A 19,421-nucleotide genomic window follows, 5' to 3' on the forward strand; every position below is an offset into this window, starting at 1 on the left:
AGGGGCCAAGGTTGTTGTCATGGGCTAAATTTTTCGTGCTCATGAACGAAGAAATGTTTATGCGAGTCGCAGGCTAGTAAGCTTCATAGCACTTGTTTTCTCACAAGTAATCTTCTTACACAATGAAACTTCAACTTAGCAAGACTTTCGTGTGCAACAGTTGTGGACCCGTAAGATATCCAAATCAATCCAATCCTACCTAAAATCCTCAAAAAAATGGGACCACAGCCAACAATTGTTGGGACATTCCCAAAGCTTTTTTGGTAACTTCTCTTCAACAAAACATTGATGACTATTGATATCCTGACAATGATGCCACTAATCAACTAACCATGGATGATCAACAATCCTACAACAAAATTCCTTATGAAGATAATGAATCTATCATAATCGGCAATAGTAAGAACTTACCCATCTCACACAAGTGACCTGGTTTTATCATCAAAAGGATCTACTTTTGCATTGAAAAATGTTTTTCATGTTCCTGAAATTCTTAGAAATTTATGGTCTGTGGGCCAATTCATTGTTAATAATTATTGTGTTTTGAATTCATCACTTTTGAATTCATTGTAAAAGATCGGCAAACAAGCAGAATTTGACTCAAGGGTCCGAAAACCAGGGTGAGTTTCTATCCAATTAGGCCAAGTGAGATGTTGATGATGAAAACATGTGCAAAAAGGACAATGATGTTCGATCTATGGCATCAGCGACCGAATAAAAAAGTTGTCTTTTTTTAATTTCAATAATGCTATTTCTTTTACTAGAGACAAGAAAATAAAAATACGTGAACATTTTTTGATTAAAAAGGCCCATAAACTTCCATTTGGGCGTTCACAATCATGCAGTTAACATCCTCTGAAATTGTTACATGAAGATGTTTTGTGTCCAGCACTTGTAACCTCACGTGAAGGATTTTATTTCTATTCACTTAATAGTTGATTGTTATGGTAGATTTTCTTTGCTATTTCCTATGAAAAATAAATCCCATGTGTTCAATTGTTTCAAAGACTTCAAGTGTGGTTGAAAATCAAGTAGGTTTTAATATTAAAACTTTTCAATCAAACAATGGCGGCGAGTTCACAAGTGGAGAGTTTGAAAATTATCATCGATGTCATGGCATATTGCAACATTTTTGTGCCCAGCACAGGCACATCATGGAAACGAGTCTCAGTTTACTAAGTGGTGCTTCGTTGTCCTACAATTTCAAGGTGGATGTGTTTCGAACTGCAACTTATGCCATAAATCGTTTGCTGACATTGGTTCTCCAAATAAACATACCCTATGAGCTGATCTTCCAACACCCACCTGACTACTAACGTCTTAGTGTATTTGGTTCCACTTGCTATATGTTAGTTACTCCCTATAACTCCAACAAATTCAAACCCAAAAGTAAAGCTTGCATCTTCCTCCTGTCACAAGGGTTAGATTTGTCTTGACACACACCAGTGCCTCTCTTTTAGAAACTAAACTCACTACCTTCAAGCAGGCTACCCGACACCAAAAATGGAGAACCAGCTATGAAAGATGAGTACACAACTCTTATCAAAAATAACACCTGGCATCTTGTTCCTTCCCAATCAAATCTTATTGTTGTTGGCTTTAAGTGAGTGTTTTGAATTAAGCAACATGCAGATGGGTTCATTGATTGCTACAAGGCCAAGCTTGTGACGAAGGGTTTTCACCAACAAGAAGGCATGGATTTTTTTAAAACATTTAATCTCATCGTAAAACCTACCACTATTCGGTAGTTTTGTCTCTTGTTGTCTCATTTTAATAGTTTATCCGTCAACTTGATTTCAATAATGCTTTCTTGAATGATTATTTAGATGAAAATGTCTATATGAGTAAACCACCGAGCTTTGAAAATACTCAATTCCCTCATTGTGTGCAAACTTGACAAAGCCATCTATGGACTCAAGGAGGCTCCTCATGTGTGAAAATAACATCTCAACAATTACTTAGTCTTTCATGGCTTTGTTGTCTCTTAATCAGATGCCTCATTGTTTAGCTTCAAGTGTCAACATCTTATTATTTGTATCTTAGTTTATGTGAATACATTATCATTATAAGAAATTCTCCCGAGGAGACAAAATGACTTATTTCTTAGCTTAGTCTCACCTTCTCTATTAAAAATCATAGGCAGCTAAGTTACTTTATTGGTCTTGAAATCTTGTACTTGGACACGGGGAGTTTTCTCTCTCAATGCTTATAAGTTCTCAATCTCTTTCAGTGCGCCTTCATGGGCGGGGCCAAACCAGTCTCCACTCCAATGAGCTTCTATTATAAGCTCTCCAAGGATGGCTCTAGTCCATTTCATGAACCCACACTATAGTGCAACATCATTGGTGGCGTACAATATTTATCTCTTACTCATCCAAACATTACCTTTGCTGCCAAAAAGTCATGTCAATATATGCACCAATCTACTAATGCCCACTGATCTATCGTTAAGAGGATCTTGCGCTACCTAAAAGAACTTTGGAATGTAGCATTCTACTTCGTCGTTCTCCCTCCCTTCAACTAAGCACCTATTTGAATGATGACCGGGCAAGCTGCCCTGATGGCCATAAATTCACTAGAGGTTTCATTGCGTTTTTTTAGACCCAATGTTGTCTCAAGGTCTTCTCTCAAGTAAAAGATAGTTACTTAGCTTGAGTACTGAGGCCAAGTATAAGTCTCTTGTGTGTCCTGCCTCCAAGCTGCTTTGGTTAAAATCTTGACTTAATGAACTTGGCTTTCTCTCTCAAGGCGCCAATCCAGTCTTCCAGGCCTGCACATGTTAAGATTGATTTTCATTTTGTTTGTGATCATGCATGCAAATGTTATCTACAAGTTCGATTCATTTTGTCTCATGATCAACTGACTGACAGCCTCACCAAGTCTCTTCCGTTCACACAGTTTGTTGCTCTTAGTGACAAGCTTAACGTGCAGCCCACCATACTGAGCCTGCAGGAGAGTGTTAAAGCCAGCAATAACTCCCACGATAATTCAGGCACGTTATCCTCTCAACAGCTAAAGTCCAATGAGGTGGACTCTATCTCTTTCCAAGGCTCATCACGAGATTGCCAAATATCGAAAATCATGTCATCATAGAGACTTCCAAATGCAGCTCAAAGCAGTCCTGAGAACAAAGAAAGCAATTCTGTTGTAACAGATTTATTTATCGTTGCAATTTCGGTAACAACCAACAATAACTGTTTTTCTGGTCATATATTGAATATCCTCCATCTCACGGTGTAGAAGTGAGAAGTTCGAGATTTATCTTGTGAGTCTCTCTTCCTTTCAGTGGCTTTCCTGAATTGCAGACCAATAAACTTTTGCTGCCGGAATGAGTCAGGGACGGATGGACCTGCACCAGGTTTGTGGTGCACCTCTGTCCAGGCAAGATTAAAAGGTTCTCATAATAGTGAAAAGGAGATTATAAGGATAAAAGTGTATGTGTTATCAGCAAAAGGGAGACTGTATAATACGGGGTTTCGATTGTCTGGCAACGCACGAAAAAAAAATGAACCGAAAAAAACCCCATGCGTGGACATATAAATGTTCTCCATCGCATGTCAAAATTCAGAATTATATACCTTCACCACGAGAAGAAGAGGCCCTAAGAAACGTTTTTGATAGGCGGACAAAAAAGCCACGCTTTTGTTTCGGACAAAAAAAGTCGACCGGAAAAAGTCAAACACGCAAGGGCTCCGACGTTTTTTCCTCCTTTTTTGGGATATTTGATGACCCATAACGGAAAATAGCAGGGTGCGCTTTCTACCTCATTTGATACGCGTTGGGGATCCAATGTCCACCCCAAAAATGTCAGGCGACATGCGCCCAAAGGGGAAAATATTGGCTACATTTGAGGGTTTTGAACCCCCTAGTTGAAACTCATAAGGACGGGCTGTTTTGACCAAATCTGACAATTTGGATCTGTTCAGCATGGTCAAAATAGTAAGAATGGCCCTTTAATTATATCTTTTTAACAAAAAAACACGTTTTTTTATGGTTAACAATCGCGTACATTGTAGGCTGCCCATTTTTCAACCATTGAAAAATCTAGCATACACTTTTAAAAGACAAGATTCAAAAAACAGTTTCTACTAATCCAAACATGTAAATCACATCTTGGAATCAGATTTGCAAAAAAAAAAAATTCAAAGTTTTCCAAAGAGTGTAGTCTACATTTTCCTCTAAAGAGCTCTCGTCTTGAAAAAAAATAGTGAAATGAGAAAAGACATCATAACATTGCCACATATCAACCTACTTGCAGTTGGCAACACAAGCTGTTAGGCACACATCGTTTTAGTGGGTGAATGCGTGGAACTTCTGTATTGGAAAACCAACAAGAGTCAAATGTGAATTGCATGAACAAACTTGGCATTTGTGAATGATAGACCATTTGTGGAAGGACAAACCACCACATTATTCCCTTTGATATCTTATATTTGAATGTGATATCTGTTCTCTTGATTCTTTTGTATCCTGGATAGGGGTCTGCCTAACCCCAGCTTTATAATCCAAAAAAACAAAAAGTCTAGATGGCATGACAGATATATGGTGCAACTTCTGAATGCGAATGGCTTGGATAGCAAACTAGATTATCCACAGGTGACAATCAGTCAAAATGAAAGGCAAGAACGAACCAGTTAAAGATTGGAAACCGGGGTTTGTAGACAAACACGAACTCTGGGAAACAAGAGGAAAATCACGAAGGCAACAAGATGTATGGAACCCAAGGGTATCAATTGATGTACAAGCCCATAATACTCCAAAATATATCAAATTGCCAAATTCAACCTAATCAACGATCGTATCCAAGACCAAACCAATGGATTTCTGTTTTTATAGAAAGCATTACTAAACACCAATATTACCCATAACTAAAGCACGAAGGTTAGCTAATAGAGGTCAATAAATAGGACAGGTGTTGAAGATTATGCAAGCCAGATAATTTTACTGTTTTCTTAAGCCCTGTTTGGAAACTGTCAGTCGATGGCAGCTAAAGATGTAAATACGAAATGCACAAAAGCCATGGTTTGGGCAAATCCATTGGCACTTTTGGGGCCGTTGGTATGGACATTGCTGGAGAATTACCATTTCCAGCGGGTTACCTGTTTGGAATGCCTTCGGGAAGTCACATTTTGAACGTTGGAAGGCCATCGGAAGAGGAACTGGAGCAGTCGGAAACTCCATCAGAGTGGGAAGTGGGGTGATAGTTGGCAACTACCACCCAATCGAGGTGGTAGCTGAAAATTGAGGAACTAAAGGGGGCAAATACCACCCTAGCTCCCTATTTTCCCATTTTTCATGTCTTCCCAAACAAAACTGGCACTGGGTATTCCCCAGATCCACTCCGGCTGCCTCCCACGCTCAGTTTCCAAACATGGCCTATATTCTATCCATGTAGCAATACCATTACTACTAGACTTGGATCGCAAAGACAGTCCTAGTATTTACATTTCTAACGAGAAAAGAACTAGAAAGTTACCTGTTACAGTGTGCAAAGGTATAGGACCCCTTGGGCGTTCATCATGCAAGAATTGTTAATACCACCCGAGTTTCCAACAGCTCTGAATTTTGATCTAGCACTTGAACAAAAGCCAAACATATAACAGAATAAAAACTGTATTCGATCTAACATGCCATTTAGAAAAAAAAATCTTCAAGATTCATAGTTTCAATGCAACAGAGGAGCTAGATGGTTGCTTGTCAGTTGCAAATACTTTGTTTCCAGCCACTATAATCTTTTTGTGAAAACGTGGCATATTGAGTTTGCAAAAGAAAATCCAGTTAAGCAATACAAACAAAAAAAGTTCTCCCAGACAAGGTAGATATTGGCATCATAATTTCATATATCAGAGCAAGGTTAAGTAATCTTGCTGAAGTGATTCGACTTGCTTGAACTAGTGAATGACCTAAAAAATCAAACAATATCAGCTGCAGGAGAAGCTGAGAAATTATCAATAACAGGTTAAATGTACAATTGGTCAACTTAATCGAGAGATTTTGCAGTTCAACTTTATTTTCCATATCGTGAAAATTTATCTTTTTTCATCGCAAAACGTGAACAATTATCTCTTTTCCTTTTTCTCTGATCTTTCACAGATTCTAAGATTTGTCTCAAGATAAAAGAAAAACAGTCATAAGTGATATCACAGGACACTCAAACCAGGCCTGCGTTTAGAAAGTAATTATCGACCTAGTTTAAGTACTTCTGACACAGGAATCCAATTCAAATTTGATCCCACCCATTTTTTCATAGAAAACTCGAAGCAAAAGCTGGAAGGGGATTACATGTTATTCTTGATTCAGAAAGAGCAATCTTATCAAGCAAGGGGAAATTAAAGTGGAGTTGAAAGATGCATAAGCAATGAAAAAGGTAAAGAGTAAAGGGTATCAACAAGATGCTTCAATTATTCTCTAGTATGAAAAAGCCAAACTATCTGTACGGGACCTTCAATTATACAGAGAAAACCGTCTTGTTGATTTCCCAACCAAATTAACATATGATTCTGACAAACTGAAGAACCAAGTACTGATTTACAACACAGTAGAAAAATAAAAAGTGCCTTTTCTTTATATTATGAGTCTTCTACACACAATCTGTCTTCACGCGTTCCACCTTCACACGATTTCCATGTTGGGCCTTTATACAGCTTCCATATCTGGCTTCAGATCTGAGTCATGACCTCTAGTCAAATCTTCATAGTCGTGACTAGGTTTGACTGCAGAACTGGCTTCGAAGATCTGTCATTGCCTTGACTCTTCTTGAAAAACCTCTGAAACGATGAACTAGTTTGTCCTTGTTGTACTTGCTTAGGTTTCTCTTGTGCCTCCAATTTTGTTGTTTGAGTATCCCAAAACTCGTACCGAGATGCCATCTCCACCATCGAACATCCGAATTTGCAGAGGTCCCACCATTCTCAGAATTTCAGGTTTTAGTGCACGCTCGTATAGCTTGCATTTTTGCTTTTCCGTAGATACTAAAGCCTTCGCGAATCTGGACAGTAAATTGAACTTGGCGGTGTAAGTTGTCACGCTCATATTTTCTTGTTTGAGCTTTCTAAACTCTTCTTCTTTCTCCCTCCTCTCAATCCTGGGAAAGAATTGTTTGTAGAACTTGTTCCTAAAGGTGATCCAGAGAACAAACTCTCCGCTACCCAGGACATCTCTAATGGATCACCACCAGTACTCGGCATCTCCAATTAAGTTGGATGCCGCAACCCATACTTTCTGATCCTCTGGATATTGTATCGCATCCAGTACTTTCTCCGCTTGCATCATCTATTTCTTTGTTGCTACTCCTCCAGGAGTTTCGTCGAACGTGAGCATTCTCATATTCTTGAATTTCTCAGCCCAAGAACTACTTTCTGATGATACTTGGTTTTGACTTTGATGCAGTGAATTTTGTAACAACTCATACAAAATTCTTTCCGTGGTATAGCCGGGAGGCACACCACTACCAAATGTAGCACATTCTTGCCGAGGTGAACCTGATGATGCACCTCCACCTTCTGCTCCCATGCTCCATGGAAGTAGGTTGTCTGATGTCTGGGGAGATACAAGACCAATGGGGCTTGCAGCACTTCTCCTTGCAGAACCCTCATTCACATGTCTTGCTTTAGAAGGGCCTGCTTGTCTGCTATTTACTTGGAAACCTCTTGACTGATACGATGTTCCATGACGAGTCCTCAAATTGCAACATGAGTAGAGTGATTACTAATGGATTAAATTTTACTCTCATTCAAATTCTCGTAAGTTTGCACATTCGTTGAAAGAAATTTATTATTTATTAATAAAAAACAATGTTTTTATAATTTTTCACGGGTTCTTCTGTAATATAACATGTTACTTACTACGAATGTTAGGCAACCATAAGTCTTTATTACATTACTTAAACAAAACAAACATTAAGGTGTCGGGGTACGAGGGGTGTAATTTGGTTCTTCTTCTTGCTCGGAGTCTGAAGAAACCCTAACTGGTGTTGGCACTACCATATTGTCAAAAAGCACGCAAGTATGCGTGCCTATTCATATGTCTTTTGTCTCTCCTCAGTAAGGCCATTCCTCGAAGAGGTTGCGTTGATTCTCTTGTTTGCTCCTCTTCTACGATATTAGTGCCCCTGCCTTGATGCACCATCGACCTTTGAACACCCTCGCGACAAGATATACCGGGTTGCACTTGACTTCTTCCGCTATTGATAGGTATAGTGTTGCTCGATCCTGCCCCATTTTGGCCGAAACGAGACCTACCACAGCCCAAACAACATGTTGCAACTCTCCTACCACCTCGATTTGCCAGTGAACCTCTTCTGACGTGCCTGAATGGAGGACGTCCTCGTGGCCCTGGCGATTCTCCAACGAGTGGTTGGGGTGGTGATACCCCTTCCTCTCGTTAATTATGCTCTCAGTTATTGATTGTGACTGAAACTGGGGTTGGAGGAGAAACGAGAGGTATCATACTCCTCATTGCCCTAGTGACATCCAGTATGACCGTCACAAAAAGCGAAAGAACAGCGACCATCTGATCCATCTGGATCATTTCGAGATACCTGTGCCTACCAGAGCTCCTACTGCCTCTATGGTCGCTCTCATTGCTACTATCGTTGTTAGCGTTCATTCCTGCTAACAAAAGGCAATCATAAGTTCAGGCCTTATGTGAATCTTCTTATGACTCTTTTTGCCACATAATCATTTGAATTGTTTCAATAATCATTCTTTTAGGACCTTTAAATTATTTTGATTCAAACAAAACTCTTCTTTCAAAATCCAACTTTTCTTATCGAACCTGACTCTGATACCACTTGTAAAGACCCGATCCGGGGCCTCTCGAGCCCGAGTTCGTGGACGTTAGTTCTCAGGGGGAAAATACTCAAGAATCTCAAAAACAACACAAAATCATGCCAGATTTTTTTTTTCATTTAATAATTAAAGGTCCATACATCCATTTTTTTTTTAATAACCATCCAAATGCTTAAACAGAATAAAAGAGTAGAGGCAAACCATACTTTGATGTGGCTGATGTAGCAGCCTGATACTAAGTCTTGTAAGCGATGGCAGCAGTCCTTGAACCTACAGTTACAACCAAAAGAAGGGGGTGAGTCTACAACCCAGTAAGATTCTATTTACAAATAGACACAACTGTTGCAACTGTAGTGAGCTCTAAGCTCCTAGTCTTAGTTTAGTTTGTTACTTATGCACACATGTTATTTATGAGTTTTACCCTCTTTACTGCATCTCTATTATCATTTTCAAACACATCTTCTACTCTAATCCGCTATTTCGAATATAGCCTCCTCGGGCGTAGCAACCCATGTAAACAACTCAGAGTCTACGATGTTGGCCAGACATATGAATCACTCATAACAACGTAGTCCAAACCAGCCCAGACTACGGACACAAGTGTTGTAGCAGCTCGCTGATTGTAAGCCGGGAGCGAAGGAGCTCAAACGGTAACTAGTCGTAGAGCCAGGGTGGCTATACCTGCCCCCAAGATGTCACAAGAAGTTATATTTGCTCCCAAAGGTGTCTCAAAGAGCTATACCTTCCCCCAAGGTGTCTCAAGGAGCTATACCTGCCTCCAAGGTTTTGTGGTTCATGCTACATTCTACATGTGTCTAGTGGGCAATGTTTTAATCCCTAAGGGTCACCTAGAAACGTCTGAGATATTCCCAGGTTGCTCAAGAGGTACACACCTCAACATTGCCCCAGACCATGCTTCATAGTAGAGTTCTTCATCGTATTCTGTGTGCTTATCCTAATATTCACATCTTGAAGTCAGTGTGTTATACAATCATCAATGTATATCCAGTAACTACTTTTTAACACATGTTCACATCTTTGAACGGTTAAGGATGGCAACCCACAACAGATTAATTCATGACACTTACAATGCCCCTCCCAAAGCATAAGCGTGACATTTTCCAAGATAATACCTACCCTGAGACTCTGAAACTCTACCCTCAATTTCTACGTAACACATCAATCTTATACATGCAATCATGTAATGCCACATTTATTTCATAACTTAGAAAATGTGCATGATCAAGTTTAAGCATCACACTTGAATTCTATAGATTCCTAACTATGCAAAATAGTATTTATACAATAACAAAACTAGCATACTTGAAGCATTGGAATCATATTGAAGAATGCATAACTAGCTAACATGTGTTTTAATTAAATAAAAAGGAATTTGTAAATGTTAACTTACCTGGAATGCTTAAATTCTAAATTTCTAGTTTTATGCAGCCTTTGATCTAAAATCAATAAATACCTCGTATCATTGTCAGAATTACTAAAACACTCTTAGACTTAACTGTCAAAATCTGACTTCATTCTTTCAGAGTTTGTCCTCACATCCCTTACTAATAGATTTTACTCAAACAGTAGAATCCACGGATTCAAGAATCGCATGAATCTGACATCGGGACACTTAGTTATGCCTTGTATACTTTGTAAGCATATCAAGGATAAAATGGTCTTTTTGCTTTTTCAACCATTAACAATGATCTCTACGTCATCTTTACATCATGTTACTTTAAGATCCACATTCATAATAAAAATTGGACCACTTAGGTCCTCAACTCAACTCTGATTTAGATCCCGGATTCGGTATTCTCGATCCAAACCCGATTGAAATAGTTTGTCTGGATCTAAATCGAGTCGTCTTATCAGGTCCAACTTGAGTTTTGGATCCAAACTGGTATCCAAACCTGAATCCAATTTGTAATGGAAAAATCGAGTCTTCGTTACATCGATTTTTCCACCGCACACGATCAATCAATCGCACACATATCTTTATATACCCTACGTGTCCGGTTTGTTTCGGTCTAAACCAGTGTTTCAAAACTCACCGAGTCAACTCGTTGACTCGGCTGACTCGGATCAGCTCAGCCCTCCAGCGAGTCAACCCGGCAAGGCAAACTCGGTTTGCCAAAACTCAGGCTTGACTCGGCTTGACTCAGCCTGACTCAGACGAGTTCTGGGATGTTTGAAATTTGATTTTTTGGGTATTTCAAAATAAAAAAATTTGTTTCTTGCATCAATAGGGAATAATTAATTGGCTTGTATAATTTGATCAGTTGTCTTGAGAATTTCTTCTTTGGTTTTGTTATGGATTTTCTCACACATAGTATGTAACCCATACTTTCTCTCAAATATCTTTCTATTTTTCAAATTACTGAAATGGCTATAATGTTAATTTATTTTATGACTGAATAAGATCATGACTTTGAAAAGAACTTGTCTTTAGCTATGTGTAGTTGGAAGTGTACACTACATGAGCAAGTTTCATGTGCTTGTTATGACAGTGATTCTTGAGTCTATAGTATGGCTGAATTTCTCTTACAAAGCACATTGGATATCCTTCATAGTTTCATCTCAAAAACTATAAGCCGCGGCCCCTCATTCTGCTGTTCAATATTGTCTTTTATTAGATGATTTCCTTGTGAGTTTATTCTGCATAATCAAATACTGTGGCCAATTTTTTCTGGCAGTCATCCTAGTGCAGCTTAAAAGTGTAATTCTATATTGTACATGGTTACTTTTGATATGTGGGCATGTTTCATAAAGCACAAGTCCAATATTTTCTGAGCCAGGATGAAACTCTGATTTTGAAGTGGATTGGGCCAACAAAAGTTAGAACCTGGTGAACTGGCCATTACAACATTTATGAGTTGGTCAGGTCTCATCAACTTCAGTATAGACCAAGCATGGACCTATGTCACAGGGATTCGGCTAGCAGGGTGCCGCACCCGCGTCGACGCGACTCGACGCGGGTGCGGGTGCGGCACCGGGTGCGGTCAACCCGACCCTGGGTGTGTTGACCGCACCCAGGGCCATTTCGGCACACGAAAAGGCCCGCAGTTGCATCCACACGAAAACCCCTCTAAAACTTCAAAATCTTTTCAATTTGGGTGTATTACAACCCATTGCAACTTGAAACAGAATACACCCTCAACAATCGTAATAAACCCTACCCTAAATCCCAAATTTTTGATTTGGGGATTCACGGCAAACCCAAACCCCCAATTTTTCGAGTTGAGAGTTATAGCAAATCCAAAGCATGCTTGAAAACTCAGTAGTTGTGCGAAATCACAGTAAAACCTACCTTAACCGGCGAGGAGGTTGTTGTCGTGAGAGTGGAGGTCTGTCGGTGCCGCTACTGTCGAGCTCGGGCCCAGAGGGAGAACGAAAAAACTGAGGAAGATGAGAGGCAGGGGGAAAAAGAGATAGAGGGAAATGTAGAGGGCATCGATTGCTCCTGCTGGCGTGCGCAAGAACGAGAGCGTGGGAGGCAGAGAGTGGAAGAGAAGGGGTTTGGGACCCCTATTTGAGGGCGTTGGTCCCCAAAAAGGTAGGAGTGCCCCGTCCTCCTGGTGGCTATGCTCCGGCCCCCTCCCCCTTTGCGATTTCACCTTGCGGGAACCACCCTCGTTTTATCGAGCAACCCGTATCGGGTTGCCTTAAATTACACTTTTTTCCTCGTAGGGTACGGGCCGAGTCCAAGACCCGGGATCCAACAGCGAGGTGGATCCGCATGTTGGATCCAACTGTGGATCCATATATTAAAACTATTTCTAGATTTTTAATATATGTTTATTATTACATTACTATTATTATTATTATTCCCTTTTCTAATATATATATATATATATTTATTTATTTATTTATTTATTTATTTATTTATTTATTTATTTATTTATTTATTTATTTTTACATTTTTGCCCCTACCGCACCCCCGCACCCAGGTTTTTTGGAAGTGCCAAATCTCCGCACCCGCACCCGCACCCATGTGACATAGGCATGGACCATTTTAAAAAGTCCCAACTACAGACATATTTTGCTTAACATGAGCCCTTGTATATGAGTGTATCATCTCTTGTTTACTGAAAAACATGGTTTGAAACAAATTATATATTATTTTCTTTTAAAATCAAAAATTAACAAAACCCGATCCGAGTCACCGAATTGACATGCCGAGGCACGAGTCAATAAAGAACGAGTCGAGTCCCAAGTCACGGGTTTTAAAACCTTGGTCTAGACTGAGTCGGTCTGACCCATATTAGGTCTGTCTTTGATCTAGGCTAAATTGGTCCACCATTACAAACCCAACTCGGTCTGCTAACTAATTCACACCCGACTCGATCCGAATAGACCGAGACGATCTCTCACAACACGCATAACTCTCTTTTTTTTCTTTGTATGGCTTGGTCTGGACACACCCAGACTGAGTCCCTCCGATCTACGCTCAGTCTGGGTCACGTCCAGCCTGATGACCGACTCGGCCTGCAAAAAATGCAAACTACCTGTCATCTCGGCGTGCAATAGTTCCAGCAACTCTTACCGTTGCCAAATTGTTGCAGGAGGTAGCTTCCTGCAAGCAGGATGGCACCTTTGGCACTCGCCGGTAGCTGCCGATCCAATGGTGGTAGCAGGGGAAAATCGAGTATTCGCGGGACCTCCTGCCTCTTAGCAGCAATCGATCCTCCCTTCCCGTTTTCATCACCAACGAGTGGCAATAACAGAGGGAAAACCCCTTTGTTGCCCCCCTTTACTGCAAGGCAAGGACAGGGTTCTCCCTGTCCTGTTTTGTTGCAACTCGCAGGCAACTGTGAGGTTGCCGGCGACCTCTCTATTTAAAAACAGAGAGAGGGAGAGGACTTACCTGACGACCACAGGCGGCTGCAACACCTCCTTCTCCCGTTTCTCCCTTCACACTCCCTCTATGCTCCTGTGGTGTTCCAATGGGGAAAGTGGAGGAGCCCCTCCATGGCTTTTAAAGCCATGGGGTGGTCGGTTACCCCTCCCTTCCGTATTAAATGGGGGCACCCCTCGTCCTCTCCCACGAAAGGAAGGGGCCTCGTTTCCCCCTCCTTCCACGATTGGGGGTGCGTTACATAACGTCTAAATCCAATTATAAACTTGCATCAATCTTTACCGAATACGCAAATACATTACTCAATTGACTCCAGAATTTCTTTAAAAAGAAATATGAAAAAAAAAAGTAAAATCCAAACAATTCTATAATGCACCAATGAGAAACTATCAATTTGGAGCACAGATCATTTGGAAAGAAGATCCCCACGAAAAGCGAAGACCACAAAAGATGGTAACTTTTTCTCCACAATTCTACAGAGAACAATAAATATCAGAAGAAAAATTAAACAAGATCAAATTTACCTACTCCTCCGAAGCATCAATCCCACAAATCCCCGGTTCTCCTGCCTCGGCCGGTGAAAAAACCACGCCGAGATCAAAATCAGCGAACGCTGGAGCCACAAAACCGAAACCTGAAATAAAATGAAAGAAGAGGCCATTGAGTCTCACAGGCAGGCGCTCACGTATGCTTTCTAACACGAACCCAGCGAAACTCGACGGCAAGGTCGAGATCGAACAGAACACGATCGTCGTTCTTCTTTCTACATCTTCCGCGGAATTCTTCCTCCGATCGTCATTCTAATGGGCTAAGCATCGAGCGCCGTCGCTCCGCATCCTTGGAATCTACTCACAGCAAAGAAGATCTCTAGAGGAAACGCCTCTAATTCGAGATTAGGGCAGAATGGCGAGGGTAGAGAGATTGAGCAAAAGGAAAACAGCAGCTGTGAGCTAAGCATCGATTGACTGCGAAATTAGGGCCTCCAATCGGTTCGGTATCACAGATCGCTCTGGTTTGGGGGGAGGGAAGACGTAGACGGACTCTGCGAGGGCCTGCAGAAGCACTCTTCTTCTTCTTCTTCTTCTCCTCCTTCTTGGGAGGAGTGCTAGAGAAGACCCTCTACGTTATTTCGAATTGACCGAGCGAGCGGTTGGCGGGAGAATGCCTCTGGAGTGAAGCGCGCGTAAACGAAAAAGTTCTCTGATTGACAACTATTTATACTCTTGCCATTTGGTCGGTGCGTCTCGAGTACGCTTCAGCGGCTCAAGAAAGAACCCCACTCCACGAAAAAATTTACGATTTTGCCAGTCAGAAGCTTTCGGCCGGATGTAAATGGTTCGGATTCGGGTCGGATGTTGTCAAACGCCAAATCCGAGTAATTGGATATTGACTAATCGGACTCGGGTTCACATGCGGAAAAGCTAATACTGAGTCCGAAAAAATACATGTAATCGGATTTGGATATCCGTTGGATTCGGTCATAAAATCCATATACCGAATCTTAATTGGATTTGGTCTTCTTAACCGAATCAGACTCATTGGATTCGGTAACGGGTTGGATATCAAATATATCCAGCTCGTTGGCATCCCTATTCTCAGTGATTCAAACGGGTCAGATATGATCTCGATCATCATAAACATGAAGCATTATCCAAATATTGGCCGGCATCTTCGAATCCCAACCTGAATCAGAACAAACCTAAATCATGTGCTAGATTTGAGTGAGGCCAAATTTTAAATTAATGTACATGATCCAATAAAAAAAGAAAGAGCATTATATGTGAAAAGTGCAAACGAATTGGATTTATAGAACCTTTCATTATATATTTACAAATTAAAATTAAATTATATATTTATATATTATATTTATGTTATAATATATATATATATTAAGTCTCATAATATTTTATAGTTGGGAATATTATGTTACATTATATATAGAGCATTTACTATATATTTACATATTATAATTATATTATATTTATTTTTTATGACGAGAAGCCCTTGTTGAAGTGAAAGAAAAACCCGGGTGGGGCCCCACGACCACCCTTTCTTACATATGTGTTCAACATATTTTATATGCTATATATCGATGAATGGATTGTGTTTTTTTAATAAGGTCAATTTTATAAGCATTAAACTTTATGAAAATAATGAATCATCGGTTTTTTTTAAACCATATCAAAACATGCTCATGTGTCATACTTAAATTATCCAAAAGTTCATTCTTTTTCTGCTAAATAAATTAAAAATAAAAAAAATTAAGTGGATTTTCAAAATTATTTTTTTCAATGAGAAACCTAGATCAACTGTTGGAATACCTTCAACAGCATAAAGTTTTTTACAGTCTCATTAACCTGGATTTAACTAACCTCTTTGTGCATGTGTGTGGTGTGTGGTGTGTGGTGTGTATGTGTATTTACTTGTGTGCACATGCACGCATGTGTGTGTGTGTGTGTGAAAGTTGGAAGAGATTTACTGATAAATTAAAAGAAAGGGTGACAAGCAGCAACACTGAAACAATGAAGAAACCACATTGCAGCTGAGAAGGAGAAACTTACAAGGTGCCAGAAGCCTGTTCCCACCCAACACAAGCCAATCAAATTCTTATCTAATCCTGGCCAACTGATCACGGCACAGGTCTTCATCTCGCGTTGGGACGAGAAGTGAATGGAAGGGATATGTTTGGATTTCTCTTCAAGAAACACAGGTTACTCTTATTACAACCCTCACACCAAGTAGTGAATAGCCACCATCTCCAAACTGAGTACCATTGCCTCCCCATCTGGCAAATCTTCTCTCCAACAACCTTCTGCATGTATTTACCTTGGAGGGAAGTTGCAGTCCCCTTATTTTACTATAATGGGGGTGTTAAGGATGCACACATTTATCCTGATAAACAGAATAAGAGGGCAAGTGGCATCTTTTTCCATAAGTAAAATAACTCGCATTATCTTGTTTATCTGGATAATTGGTATAACCAAACACCACCCATCTGTAGTGGGCATTAAACAAAAATATTAAAATCCAAGTCACAGATAAATGTATCCCATTTACTCAAGTATTACATTATCAAATGGTACTGAAATTCTTAAGCTTAACATTAACCTCATGCCAACCCAAAATGAGCTCAACTACACTTCAACCCCAACAGTTGGTTGAGAATTTGGCATGGCTTATCGCATATCACAGGTGAATAAAAAAGATACATAGTGTAAGAATCCAAGGACTCAATTCCTCTCTCTACTCTTGATGAAATGACATATACATGCTCATATCATTCTTAAAACAGCTCAGTGAGCAGCATTGAGAGTTACATTGGCAGTTTTGCTTTGCAACAAGCCATGAAACTTTATTCATAAGGCTTCACATACCATGCCAATTCCCACCATCATAGCTAAGATACCAAAGTATCAGAGGAATTTCAGCTTACCATAAAAAATTATGGTCCCTTCCTGATGTAGGAGCGGACTCAGTGGAGTATGGCCGATCGGGTTTAGGATCCTTTTGCATCCCTTTGCTTCTTTTAGGATTTTATTTGATTTAAATTGAATATCGGGTTGGCTTTTGTTTTATAGTTAGGTATTGGATCCATCGTGGATCCATATTAGACTATGTCACATGGGTGCGGTGCGGGGATGCGGCACTTCCAAAAAAACCTAGGTGCGGGGGTGCGGCAAAAATATATATATATATATATATATATATATATATATATATATAGAGAGAGAGAGAGAGAGAGAGAGAGAGAGGACCTATAACCAGAAGACTTGTTACACACGTTCTGCTTGTTGTGTACTTTGGCGCAACGGGACAAAATTGATGAACCGAAAGGATTGGCAATCTGATCGACCTAGACTACTATGTTTTGCTGACTGTATGATTCAATCGCGTCTGAAACTCCCTGGTTTTCATAAAAAAAAATATAAGCGAAAGGTTTGATGTGGAGACCTACGGCTCCACCGCCACTGCCTAGGGTTCTTCAAATTTCATTTTATATACAGTTGCACACAGATCTCTGAGTCTGGACTCTGGATGACAGCTAAAAGAAATTTATTGGATTTGCCATGTGAAAAAGAGAGGTCTACACCAGCTACAGCTAGAGCACCCATCTCATCAGGAGAAAAGTGAATACTAATAGCCACCAAGGCTACCACCACCATTATCATTTATTATGAAGAGAGAAAATCCTGGACGAAGAAAGATCTGGATGGTTGAAAGATAAAGACTTCAAAAGGCTCTTGAATTTTGGTTTTAATTTTTGAGAAAGATGGATCACCATTTCCAAGTTACCAGTATGTTTTTCAACGCTGCAAATTCATTGTTTGGAGGAAGGAATAGCATGGGATGCCAACAAAGCTCGTCAGATGTTGTGGACACAAGTGCCCTTTTATAAAACAAGAGCAGCAGCAAGCAGGCATCCACGCTTTGGCTGTTCCGTCCTTTCATTCTCTCATCACTACCTGCAGGGATCCAGCAAGGGGTGTGGAGAGGTGAAGAATCTGGAAGTCCTCGTCAGGGAATAAGCAACCCTAAAAGAAACCGAAGCTATAAGGCCAAAATAAAAATAAAAATCCAGCAAGGGGCGGGTCCCGTGCACGGTTAGCTGTCAGCAGGATTTTTTTTTTTAAATACCGCAGCCCATTTCACAGGGTAAATTTAAAAAAAAAATCAAAAAATTAAACCAAAATGACCCTAAATACGGTCAACGCACCCAGGGTTGGGTTGACCACACCCGGTGCCATACCTGCATCGGGTCGCATCGACGCGGGTGCGGCACCTGTCTGGCCGAATCCCTCTGACATAAATTTAAATTACAGTTTTGTGTTTTCTTTATAAATATTCTTTGTAGAAGGTTTTATTTGCAGAGATGGGATGAATTATAAGCAATTTTACTTGATTTTCTGCTTATTTTCCATAGATCCATAGCTTATCATAGATTAAAGTAGCGTAGATGTAGATCATAACTTGAAGAATGGTAGATTCTCGCAAATCAGACATCAAATTTGTATCACTTCCTCAGGAGGAACGGGCCAAGGATCAAACTGGGTTACACCGAAAACTGTAAGAACAGCGCAGACAAATGCTATAAAATCCATTACTCGAACCTCAGCAGCAAAATGCAATACAACCAACATAAAAACGATACACATTATTCAGATCTTTCCACAATACTCAAGAAGAAAGTATTCGTTTTCAAGACGACAAGGAAAACTTCCAACCAAGAAAAGCACAGTAAAGTTCTAGATTTGATCCCTATGATACAGAATATACTTCAATAGAAGCAACGATAGGGAATTGATAGCACGCTTCCAGTGTCAAACTTGCACGCCACTTCCCCTGCAATTCCTTCATCTTTTCTGTACACACCACCAAGAATCAACAGCGAATGCCAAGAAATTCCAAAATCCCACAAAATCACATCCCACAAGCATTAACAAACCAAACTGCGAACTTCCCGATCACCCTCGTATAAGCGGGGAGTTATCAAACAAGCTGGAATTCCAAGAGTTTCACACACGGTCATGGTGATTTTGGGTGTATCCACATGGCCGGATAAACGAGATAATCCATGGCCAACAATACAATACCCAACTTATCCAATTTATCTCGATAAGTGGGTGCATCGAAGCAATTGAAGGAATTTGGTGGAATTCGATTCCATTTCCATTTATTCTTTAGCCCCAAAGGAAAATTTAGTGGAACAGGATGAATTTCCTGAATCCAAACACAGACAAACAAAGCGAAAAAAACGGAACCCCATGAAAGAATAT

At 40.2% G+C, this 19,421-nt stretch overlaps 1 long non-coding RNA gene across 1 annotated transcript; it reads right to left on the reverse strand.

Annotated features, from left to right (window-relative positions):
- Positions 1-3,140: 3,140 nt before the first annotated feature.
- Positions 3,141-14,784, reverse strand: LOC149813783 (uncharacterized). Its single transcript, XR_016428320.1, has 3 exons — positions 14,172-14,784; positions 5,477-5,576; positions 3,141-3,373 (listed from the first exon to the last, which is right to left on the reverse strand). It is a non-coding gene; the product is annotated as an uncharacterized LOC149813783 (long non-coding RNA).
- Positions 14,785-19,421: the final 4,637 nt, after the last annotated feature.

This window comes from Nuphar pumila, chromosome 16, assembly GCF_984573655.1.
Source record: "Nuphar pumila chromosome 16, dmNupPumi1.hap1.1, whole genome shotgun sequence".
NCBI classification, from domain to species: Eukaryota; Viridiplantae; Streptophyta; class Magnoliopsida; order Nymphaeales; family Nymphaeaceae; genus Nuphar; species Nuphar pumila.